Source organism: Lingula anatina, chromosome 7 (genome assembly GCF_051362555.1).
Source record: "Lingula anatina isolate TDL-2025a chromosome 7, LinAna3.0, whole genome shotgun sequence".
Lineage (NCBI taxonomy): Eukaryota > Metazoa > Brachiopoda > Lingulata > Lingulida > Lingulidae > Lingula > Lingula anatina.
The window spans coordinates 6,608,571-6,621,494 of NC_141773.1; the positions used below are offsets into that span (position 1 = coordinate 6,608,571).

Below are 12,924 nucleotides of genomic sequence, written 5' to 3' on the forward strand. Positions count from 1 at the left end.
TGTACAACGGTAAACGATTTGTGGATGACGACTCGTTTATTAATGATAATAGTATAGATATTAGTAAACAAATAACTCGTTTTGCGCATGTTATGGAAATAGGTTTATTTTATGTTTGTAACATCTTATCGTAACAACACAAAAACAAAATTATTCCAGTCTTAAAAAAAAAAAAAAAGAAAAAAAAAATTAACGCGCGTGCTTTGGCATGGTCCCTTATGTGACGTGAACTTTCGTCTTTTATATACATGTAATCACCATTTGTCATTGAACTCAATTTTATTATTATTTATTATTTAATTTTATCATCTGTTTATTGAAACAAAGACAAAGATAATTACGTCGATTTGGGTCTATTTATCATATGAAATAATTGTATTCCCATTTATCTTATTTATCTTGCTTATACGGGGGCATGCCGAGGATTGGATAGTGTTTTAGATGCAGGAACTCTTTTGTGATTTGTATGGCTAGAATAAGACCCTTCACCGGGAGTCAGATTGCGGTAAGGCTTGCCAACCGTCGCTGCTCAAGATCTGCTCTATCTACAAAGATTCACTATATCAACAAATTAATTTCCATTTGTGGTGTATTCCGTGAAATGAAAATAAATGACGGCTCAACGGTTACTCGATTGGTGATTCCGCTCAATCAATAACACTTAATTTTGATAGATGCATTGACTTCTGTTGTACTTTTTCTGGTTCTTTGGGATTGCAAGGAAAGGGATTTCCAAGATACCAAACTGCAATGCTTATGTAGGTGGACCAGATAAAAAAATGAGCTGTTGAAAAAAGAAACCGAACTATACGATTATGAATAATTGCATGTTTAATTCTAGAGCAATCGTAACATACGGGTGTTAAGTATGAAATTATCATCATGTTTTATTATTATTAACATTATAAATGTGGAATCGATACACATTCTGAGTTAAACAAAACTCGCATCATAACACACATCAGCCGTGTTACCGTTAGGATATAGTTACTAGAATTGAGCTCTTAATAAAAATTTGCCAAGTCTGAAATAAAGCCTTCCCTTCAGTTCAGTCCGTCGATGGAAAGATGGTAGTCGTAGAGAACATGATATAACACGGCACATGCTCTGAAATTTACAGCAATTCAAATTCGCATTTATGCATTTCGATTAAAAAACAACGCCATAAGTACTTCATATACCCCCTTCTCAGTTCAGTTAGTCAATGACAGAGTTTCCAAAAGAGGAAGGCGCCATATCGTACGCACGGCAAGCTTTCAAACAGGAAGGCAAGGTGTTGGCATACTAAGCAATTTGCCTGTGTGTCCGCATATATCCCGGCCCCATGGGTTCTCTGGCCCGGTAATTTCTGTGAAGCTATTTTATGAATGCCGTGTATTTGTCTAATACCGCCGGTCACATTTAACTGACAACTTGATCTGTAGCTGTATATTTTCGATGATTTAAATGATACCTTCTTACAGAACAAATATGTTTATTTTCCGATGCGGATTTTTTTTATCAAAATTTTAAAATGATTTAGGATGAAACATGCAAAGTGAGTCGAGTAATCCTTCATGAAAAACCACTACATCTTCGAGTCCGCGGGGAGTCGGGTGTTACACAGAGTTAGTCCTACAATTGTTCTTATATTCTTTTAATCTGATAATAATTGGATTATATCCTCTGTAAGATTAAGATTCGCAGATGCAGCGGTACCAAGGGAAAACAAGGCTGTTAATTCAGTTAAAATGGAAAGAACATGGCGATGAAATTACGGCGTGAATTAAATTAAGTTGTACTACGTTGGGTCTATGAAGATTTCTAGTTCTTGGTTTTTCTTGTACACAGTGAATTATACTGTTTTAGGATATTAAGTATAAATATCAACTGTATATCCATACAATTGCAAAGGAACGTGCGCATGCGCACATGTTTTTCACAATAACATTAATGAAACCTATGCTTATTGTCATTTTGGTATATCACCTATACAATCATAAACAATTATCTTACTTTTTTTAGACATTTATCTAAATAACCGAAAAAAATATATATATTGACTATTATGCACTAAGTAGTATTTTAAACACAGGATAAAATAGTTTTTGTAGATTTTAAACAATTCCAGATGACGCTATGTAGAGCAGCTGTAATCTAACCAAACGGTTTACCACGTAATAATGATAATAATAATAAATATCATAATAATGATAATAATATATTTAAGTCTAAAATCAATTTAAAATGTTCAGTGGTGTTCACATAAGCACAATGAATTAAGAGAATAATTACCAAAATATGTTTTAAAATGCTGAGAAAGATTCTGGTTAAAACAGCCTTAATATTGTAGATAAAACAGGCTTATCCTCACATAAAACCAATTACAATTTAGGTATCAAATTAATTAATTAATTCCCTATTTCCAACGTATTCGTAAAGGTGATACTGAAGGTTGTGGCTGGCGGTAAGACTACCCAGTCGCCTTATAGTGTGATTCCTGACACCAGGTTGACAAATTAATTAATTGCCACCGTCAGAAAAATCCTTCTGCTGGATTTGTTAGCATATTCCGTCACATGTTTACATGTGTGTTCTCTTACCATAGTCATACTATTATTGCAGATGTCGGTGTAATTGTTTATCAATTTTCTTCTGGTGTATAATTATCAGCACCCCAGTGCAGGTTTATAAATTACATGATATTTAAACGAAACTTAATGTGATGACAGCGTGAGTTGTCTAAGTCCCTATTCATGTCGCTTCGTTTCAATTGTGCCCAAAAGTACTAATCTAACATGTTTTGTGACTCAAAAGTACTAATCTAGCAAGTTTCGAGGCACAGATTTTCTAGCTGTTTCGTTTTACGACATCGAACTGTCTCTGTTTGCTTAAATACGTTACTTCGTGCCATTTATCTTACATGTCAGGTACGAAATGAAATTAGTTCACATTTCAAAGTGACCAGTCTCATCCAATATTTACTCTGTTTCGGTCCCCATTGTGTTTGCGGTATTATGTTAATTTGGTGAGAGAGTCCGGTCATAAATCAATTTGGTTTGGCCCTACCGCTGACAGTTGAGTAGGTTTTGATTTAATCAAGTGGCCATTTATAGAAGGACTAGGGGATATTGCAGCGAGAACTCTCTGTGCTCTTTGACACCAGAGGGTAATTTTTTCTCTCTGTTTGTTTCACTCCGTTTCTTGATGACCAAAAAACGCGGTTTGACCATGTGTTCAACCCGGTAAATTATCCGTAATTGCAAAACACATGCTGTCCATCCGCACACTACAAAGACCTTCTGTGATTACCTTAATTCTACAATTGTATTTTCTAATTTACTGACCGTTCTCTTGACAATTGCCATGTCATTTGACCATGTGTTTGGACTGCGTTTTCTCCTTGTTGCTGCAGTAGATAAATGGAGTACATTAGGATACAATTCCACATGCAAAACGTTATAGACTGCAGTTATTAATCTATTAATCAGTTTGCATATTTGCATTATCAACCGAAAAATTGTCTATGGCCGATCAGACACCTGAGTACAAAAAATAATGTCAATCAATAAATTCACAAAGTCATTGAAATGTTTAACATCTTGAATATGCTTCCTTATACTTTTTTTTTTACAATTGATGATGATGATGTTTATTTACGTAAATTTAGGCTTCCTTATACTTTCAGAATATTCATTTGCTAATACGGAGATCCTTGTTTGCAGATTTGCATGGAACACAATGGGAAGGGATAGAACGTTTTAAAAAGCCACCATAATACATTTAATGATTCATCATTTGTTTATATGGTAAACAGATGTACCTACTTACATTATATAGTGCGTATTATTAGCGTCGATTAAATCTATTAAACCCTAGTTTTCAAATTTAGCTTTAAATTCTGGCGAAAAGAAAAATAATCATGACTTATGCCAACGCCATTTACCCTATCATTGCTAATGAGATGCAACTAAAACTCTAAGTTCGCCGTTTCTCGTGAGCGTTTCTGCTCATGTTAATCATTTGAATAATTCCTCTTCTTATAGAAAAAAAACCGCTTGTATCTCTTCCCAAAGACTTAACATGGTCACGGAAAAACGGCAGTAAAACAAACAGAGAAAAAATAGCCTCTGCGTTGCGTTATATTTTTATATTCTGAGTGTCGGAAGCGCATTCAATCATTTTCAATCAAGCAACCTTGCAATCCGTTCCGTTCTCTGTGCTTGTAATATGTTACTTTCCTATAGTCATTGTCTAAGAAGGCTACAGGTTCCATTGCCATAGCCTTGGCGTGGCTCGGAGTAGATAAGGCATCGCCTAATTTGTCGTCGTTTAATTAAACGTCCAACAGATAGCGTTTTTTGATAAGATCGAATCCTAAATCAAACTGATCGATTTCAAGGGCCTCTAGGGATTATATATTGCCTTGATAATTGCAAATTGTGACTTTGCTAACTCAGCTGACCGTTGCTTGTTATGTCGTGATTTATTTCTTTGTCGTCAGAATTTTGAAAAATGTGAACAATGGGGATTAAAGAATATGCCAATCAAAGCGATCAGAATGCTACAAATTTAACATCTCTGAAAGCAAGAATATGAAAGCAAAAAGTGGCAAAATATGTATGTTTTCCTTCTTTTAAAATTAGTTAATTTTTCATTTAAAATAGGTTAACGAATCCGTGACAGAAGGTGTTTGTGTATAACATGACAATATAGAACACTTCATTTCTTCATTAAAAATGCAAAGTTATCCACTCACAAAGCATGTACAAAATATTATACAAAATATTATCTAAAGACTGTAAACAAATAATAATAATAATAATAATAATAATAACTATTATTATTATTATTATTATTATTATTATTATTCTAACAATAATGCCTCGCTGCTGTTTGTTCATTTTGATAGTAAAATGAATAACATTACTGTTCTTTGAACCCTCTATATATACAACAGAGATAGTATAATTACACTTACTAGTAGCTATATATAATTGCGTAAAGTTGAACAACGGACGTACATGAGGAAATGTTCAAATCTCAAATGCAGAAAGGTTAAGCGCACTCACTCAATATCTATCTTTTATTACTGGTATTTCCGCTATATATATGTTTACAAGGGTTGCGACTGAATGCAGAGGATATCGTAAATTTGCCCAGGAATAGCAGGCGCCCTGACAGTAGAGGTATGTGCGGATGGTGTCTTATGCACGGCTGTAATGGAAACGCACCGTGTATTTATGATAACGGCGTTCAGGTTACAAAATATTGAGTAGCAATACGAAAAGAGAGAGAGAGAGAGAGATTAAGTATATAATGGTGAACTTGTTTGATATCATCATTTAAATGAATGTGGCAACATGGCCTCTTGAAATAGATAATGAAAAGCAAATTTATATAAATTGTTTTATATTTCTGAATATAACACAAGCACTGGATTTGATCAACATTAAAGTCGACATGGTTTCAGCTAGAAGGAAAAAAAATTAACTGATAGATAAATTGCGAATTGTCTCTCAGAATTAAATTACTGATATATCCTGTCTTTGTAACTACTTTTACGCTGTCCTGTTCTTTGTTATATCAATCAGATATATATTTATCATTCAGAATGGTTCGATTGGTTTTTGAATTATCGATCCACGTATTGACCGTTTTTTCTCGCATTAACAACACATAAAAAATGTGACATTTAAATGGAATATACATGAATCACCCCAACAAAAATAGAACATGAATGCAGAAGAAAAATGCAGACCAGAAAATGAAGCTCTGCAAAAACTGGTAGTCCTTAAAGCGTGTATCACCCACCCGCACCCCCAGGTTGTCTTGTAACCCCCTTGTTTTACAACCTCGCCAACAAAGCCCCTCGCTCATCATCTGTTACCCATTCGTATTAACGTCACTTTAACTGTGCAGATTAATGCCACTTTAACCGAAGTAACAGCTTAAACGAATATAATTCATCTACTTTAGTGTCGAATTAACACTTTAAAGTCCCTTAAAGGTACTTGAGGGCGGAACTGTTGATTCACTGATTAATACATACGTTAAGTTGAGGACCAGATGTCCAGATAGTTCAAGAGGCGATTGACCGCTGGTTACTTGAGAGCTACTTCCAGTAGGTAATATTACATTTTTGTTGTTGAATATATTGATTCATTGTTTTGTATTTGGGATTCTCTAGTGTTCTCTATGTTTCTCTATGTTTGGCGTAAAATTGTTTTTGGATGCGATTGCAAATTGACATGCACCCGAAGAAAAATGATAATGATTTGAACACAAATAAATACTTGGACAATAGACAATAAACCGTATTTTCCTTCTGATTAAAAGACAGAGTGGTGGATGCAATATAAGAATAGAGCTATACGTATATATACATTTCAGTTCTAAATCTCGAAAATGTTCGAAAGTTATTCTCGAGAGTCACGTTTTTATGTGGATTGAAACGTGTAATGAAACCAGTCTCTACTAAGCCACAAGTCTATATTTACCCCATGGAAGAGAAATTTTAAGCTCTAACATGGAGATGGTCTTACTCGGCGACAAATTTAATCAAGTTAAACGTCGATGCCACACTAGTGAAGACGCCGCTGTTCCGCTCTCTATCTATTATATTAACTTTAATTAAGTATCAATGTTCAGCATGACTCCCACGCCTATTGTAAAGATAAAAAAGACCCCATTTCCTTGCAGAACATTATCAGCTTTTTTTTTCTTTACAATTATTTTGGTGGCATAGGAAGAGATTTAATTTTAAATTTGACTAAGTTTGTGGGTAATTTAGGTATCAACCCACACCCACGCTTGGCCAAGGTCCCAATGCATTAAGGCCGGTGGTCTCCAACTTGGCACCTAAGCCGTACATAATTCTTTGATTTATCCGAAAAACACATCTAATAAGCGAATCCCATATTTCACAGTGTCACTCGGTTCTCAGTTTAGTACAAAAGGAAACACCCGGGCTCCAACGGTATGAAGACTTCATAAAAAGCACCGATGCCGATTTTCTTACGCAAAATACTCCCAAGGGCAATGGCACCGTAGGATAATGGGACAAATTATTGTAATCGTTCTCTTTTCAAGGAGTGTCGTCAAAACAGTGTTTTGTGAAAATTGGAAGAAATTGACTTGCAGTTTCCACAACATTGTTGATAATAAAACTCAAAACTAAAAGAAAAAAAAAACAAACAAAACAGGTATTTTGCCCACTATTTGCAAATGTTACTGACAATACTCACGACATATATCATTGGTTTTTCACAATAATTATGTTACTTAATTACTCACACTCCACACGAGACTTGCACTTCAAACTATACTATTGTTTCCATCAGTTAGGTTCTAAATGAGAAATACAATGACAGCAAAGATATTGAAAATCGATAGCGGGATAAAGCACACGCGGTTGGCGCGGTATACGAAAGATGATAAAATTGGTTACTACAGTATAATCACGTTGATGAAAAGAGAAGCCGGGATTAAAATAAATAATGGTCCAATGCATTTCTCAAAATGATATTAGATATTTGAAAAGAGAGTCTTAGAAAAATACCTAACTAAAGAAACAGCGTGAAAATATAAATAAATATTCTCTTATATACGCAGTGGGATTTCATTATCATAATTATAATGCAGCAAAGCTACAATAAAGACAAACTTAAATAATCGCTTCTTTAAGAGGAATTACATAGAAAAATACTGATCTAAGTACAGTATATATATGCATCAGCGTAGTAGGCATATAATAAACTCGTAGTCAATTAAGCTGTCACTGAACTCATTTCACATGTTTAGACATGGTGAATAATATAGTGTTGGGGAATATTGTGGGAATAGTTTTATGTGAGGATATGATTTGATAAATTTTTTGAAAAAAACAAAGGGTTACACGTACATCAATATTTATCGATGACTAAACCGGTAGGCATTAGATTTTTTAACAAACTGAGTTGCACATGTCAAAAATCTGATACATCAGGAAAACTAACGATGCAACTGAAATAAATGAGGTAGTACAGTCTTACGAAAACACGAATCGTACTCTGGAAACCGCACAGACTTAAGTACAGAAAAAAATCTGTTGGAAAAATAATAAATCACGGGTGTCCAATTAAGTGCTGTCATAGATAATTACAACATAATATGCAATCGTTGATACCATGTACGAGCCCGGCTAATGTCATTTATCTTGAACACAGAAAAGGAGGAGTGCAACGTCATGTTTCCTACTTGAATCAAACAATAAACTGTAGTATTTATTTGTCTTGTATGTTTAGATTCTTAATCGAAGCCGCGTACCGGAAAGGAAGAACGGGACTAATGCCCTGTGTCTCTACGAAAGGGATCCTATGTCGGATCAGTAATAAATAGATAATTATGCATGACCGAATGGACGCCATGTAATGTGCACTGATACATTTGATCGGTCAAGATACACGTTCGAGTAGATTTTTTGCAAATTCAAATTATGGGGTGTGTAAACAGCCAAGTTGCATACATCAAATAAAATAGACTAACTATTTAATTATATATATGATTAGCAGGAAGGTGTTATTAAATATTTGTATCTGGTTTTCAGATTTATTGCACCTTTGAATATATAATCTGATTATTGTTTGGGAAACCTGTCTGTATATTGCCTCTGCTTATTCTGAATTTTCTTGAATTATTCTTGAACAACTATTTTAAAGAATCCAGTTTTGTGCTAGCTAACACTGTGCTCCCGCTTAGGATACTGTTAGGATAGACTGATAAGAGCCAACGAAATTTTCTTTGAATATCAATATAGCATCCGCTCATAGTCTGGCACCGCAGGCAACATCCTATGAAACTAATTTCTACCAAAACTTCCAGGCCACAAGTTATCATATGCTGCGAACTCTTATTTTACCATTTGACAATAATTGTTTCCACACTTAGAATGTGCATTGAATTGTCAGGCTATTCAGTGGAATAGTTGCACCCGGTCCACAACATATATTAATTTTCGTTTAAATGCTACGTCTGTATTCGTAGGCCACTAGGGGTCGGTGTGACTTGACCTACACTAATATTATGGCGGTATTATATTGGAGGCGCTTACCTTTTGTTGGCAATGCTCCCACGTTAGCGCAATAACTCCAAAAAGTGATGGTATAAACGAAACGCAGTACCCCACATGTGCTTTAGGAAAAGTCAACCGTGGTTAAGTTCAAGATAGTTACACTGTAGTAAAAACAGCCTATATATTTTAGTTAAGTAAACTAAATTATCTGCGTTGTTTGTGATTATTTCGTTATATACTTACTTGTATACATTTTATGAACTTAATTAGTTTGTTAATTTGGATAATAAATTGCTACATCCATGCCATTGGAATAATATTTCAAACAAAAGGTGGATTTGTGTAAAAAAGTACATAACATTTTTCTGAATTTTAAATTCTTTTTTTTTTCTTTTTTTGAACACTCATCTCTTTTAACATTCAGTCTTTTGTATGAAAATTAAGACGTGTAAAAAATAAGACATTATCTAAGAAATTGTATATGTGCTTCCCTCATGTATCCAAATGGTAATTAAATATTCGAATTCTATATCAATAAATATAATGCTCAACTTATTTTACAACTTGATTTTTTTTAACATTTTAAGGCTGTCTATATCAAATACATATGTTGTTGCCTTGGTTCTAAAGAAACAAACAAAGAAAAAACAGCAACCAAAATGTATGGTATGGCTACAAATTTAGAAAAAAATGGACTGCTGTTGGTTCCCAGTGTTCCAGGATAATCTAGACAAAAATTACTCAAAGGCAGGTGTGGTTAACCAACCATAATATCATTCTTGCCCTTTGAGACCCCAAAAGACCTAGTCACTGGGCTTTTGTTGGACCATAGCCCAGGAACGGTGCCTAATATCAACATGGGTAGCCATAAACGTCATTTTTTGCCGCAATTTGTATTCTTTAACAAGTAGCAAATCAAAGCTTCGGATTGACGAGCGAATTAGACGGACGCTGTGTTGTTACCTGCTTTAAGTCTCTCTAGCGTCAACAGCGTTTAAGTGCCCTCATTACCAGACCAGAGAAAGGAGTGATTTTGGTAATGGCTTAAGGTCGCGATGTTAGAGCTGCAAGGTTTAAAAGGCTGCAGGAATAAACGTCTTTTTTATATGGGGCACCAGAACGCCGGAGTCTTTGCATATGATTTATATGGTGCACTGAAGAGGCATCCGGTTCTTATTGACCTTAATTGAAATGCAAGTTTCCAATAAATATCAAAATGGCAGGAAATGCACTGGAAGAGGTTGATGTTGTATCTTGACTTTTGAGAAACTGTAGTTGATTTAAAACAATATCTGTAAAATATGTGCAAAGCTAGGTACATTTAATTAACTTATGAAATATAAATAAATTAATTTATAAATGTATATCTTATATAAGAAGGTAAATATATGTCATCGGTCAAGTTTCTAATCAAAATTGTAATAGGTTTTATCTTTATTATTTTTTTAATTAAAGCTAAATATTAAGATAAGCCTATTTTGTCTGCTGACATAAAGAGTGAAATATCTTTACCTTTTCATTTTGTGATGATAAATATATGAATATTTTGATTTTAATAGTTTGACATCTAAAACCAAAATATCGAGCTTAAAAATATCTTGAAAACAATGTTTCCATCGAAATTTTCAGATAAGTCAGCAATCTGTATTGAATAAATTGGATGTACTAATGAGAGGTATCATGAACTCTTCATCACGCGTTTGGTAACAAAAACATGTATAGAAAATTGTTAGAGAAATTAATGAACACGAAAGTGTACGCATACTAAAAATGTTGCTTGGAATGTGCAAATAGATTTAGAAGAGCTTTGCCAAGATATATGTATGTATGTACCTATTTTTTTAGACCAGGCCCTGGAGATATTTGATCAGATGGCTTGTTACATTTCTGACATGGTACCGCACATATTAATAAGGTTTCTTTAAGGTGGATGACCTACCATGGATTTTTCAATGTGAAAATTCATCCTTGAGGATTCATTCACAGGGTACTCATATCTCCCGCAGATGTATTTTAAAACACGATTCAAAGTAAAGGTTTGACCTTTTTTAGACTCATTTCAAGTTGAGTTCTGAAATTAGTGACAGCGGGGCCTCTGTAAAATATCGATACGTACAGCGCTGTGGTTTGTGTTGAAATAAATTATCGTTACGAAACCAGGGGTCGAAAGAGGTCCTCTGCCAGTATACTCATCTGACATTATTTTACGTGCATGCGATTTATTTTTTTCATGTCCAATTCATTACACCATAAACATTGTTTTAGTTTAAAGTTTGGTTCTGATTCTAAAAAATGCCCTATTGTTTTCATGTAACGTACTGTGCATGCACTCAGTATACAGTTAATGTACACTAATTTGATGTTTTGGATATGAGGTAATGGTACATTTGACAGCTTCTATCTGAACTTAGATATCCCAATTAATAGGCAACCAATGCATATTATATTTATTACAGTACTTTATATTATTATTATTATTATTATTATTATTATTATTATTATTATTATTATTATTATTTCCAGACGAACGAAACTTCTCATTTAGAGAGCATATCCTATATATGCGTAAATGCCCAGTTATGTCTTTATGGTTTAAGCATACATTTTATTTTTAGGCAGTTATTTTTCTGTGATTGCATATTGTCTGTTTTCCATCTTTGATAGTTATTTTTGAATTTTTTAAAGTTAATGTGTTATCAATACGTTACAAAAGATACCAATATCTATGTAATGGACGATTCATGTTGACCAAAGCTAAATATATATATACAATATAGGATGTGATATGATTGACATTAGTTTAAAAATATTAATCATTCTAAATATTTAGGTGTTAACTATGACAACAAAATACCAATATTCGCTTAATTGAAACTCCCTTATGTAAAATTAATCCGTCATTTCACTAACGTCTGTCAAGAAAACCTTCAATAGAATACCAATACAATTTGTATGAAATCATTTAATCACAATTAATAATTTGTCATGGTCGCTATCACAAAGTCAATTCATACTTTGTATATGTTCTTCGACATCGGCCTTTTTTATATCAACCACCGTAGAATTGAAGTAACATACCTAACTGGTGACACGGGGCTTATGTTACGAAACCTGAACTGACATGATTGCGCCGACGGTGAGGCATCGTCTTACCGTAATGATAGTATTCAGCTCTCTTTAACATAACTGAAGAATACTACCTTTTAAAACAGGTTATGTTGAAGTGGCGAATTAAATAATGTAGATGTATTTTTGCTGATTTGGGAGTAAAATATATTAAAGTCCATCGCTGAACTGAGAAGGTGATGGTGCCATGTCGCCGTGTTCGTATCCTGGGGCAGATTTGTTCTGTTAAAAAAAAATGCAACAGCGATCTGCAACTTCTTTGGTTACTTCCATAGTAAACAAACATTGACGAGGCACACCGTTTATCATCACATCAAATTTAGCTTCACCTGTCAAACATAAACTGTGCTGATTATAAGGTGAATTCTCAAGTCGTATTGCCAACTATTCCCAACCGTCTCATTTCACTCAGACAGTTCTAGAGTACCGTTCACTCTATGGGACACACTGGTTTACGTCGCGCTCGTAAAGGTCCTCCCTGTTGCTTGACAACGAGTGTTTTTAACAAGGTAAGAAATATGTTTTCCATTCGGCGCTCTGGCTTGTTTTAGGAAAATTAATACCATAAAGGTCAAAAGGGCATACTTAACGGTACACAGTGGTAATACGCCATAGAAAATGTCCCGTAGAAAGATCAGGCAATTCAACCGTAGGACCATTTTCCCCATTTTGTGACACGGGTGATCGGTAATTTGAAAAGTTCAGCTGCAATTTCTTTTTTTTTGTCCTCCAGGCGAAGGGAAATTTGCGAGTGTTGCCATAAAGTG

At 34.2% G+C, this 12,924-nt stretch overlaps 1 protein-coding gene across 1 annotated transcript in view; it reads left to right on the forward strand.

Moving 5' to 3' along the window:
• Positions 1-12,924, forward strand: part of LOC106165494 (homeobox protein Hox-A3) — a 104,840-nt gene that overhangs the window by 48,977 nt on the left and 42,939 nt on the right. The gene's annotated exons all lie outside the window — the stretch shown is intronic.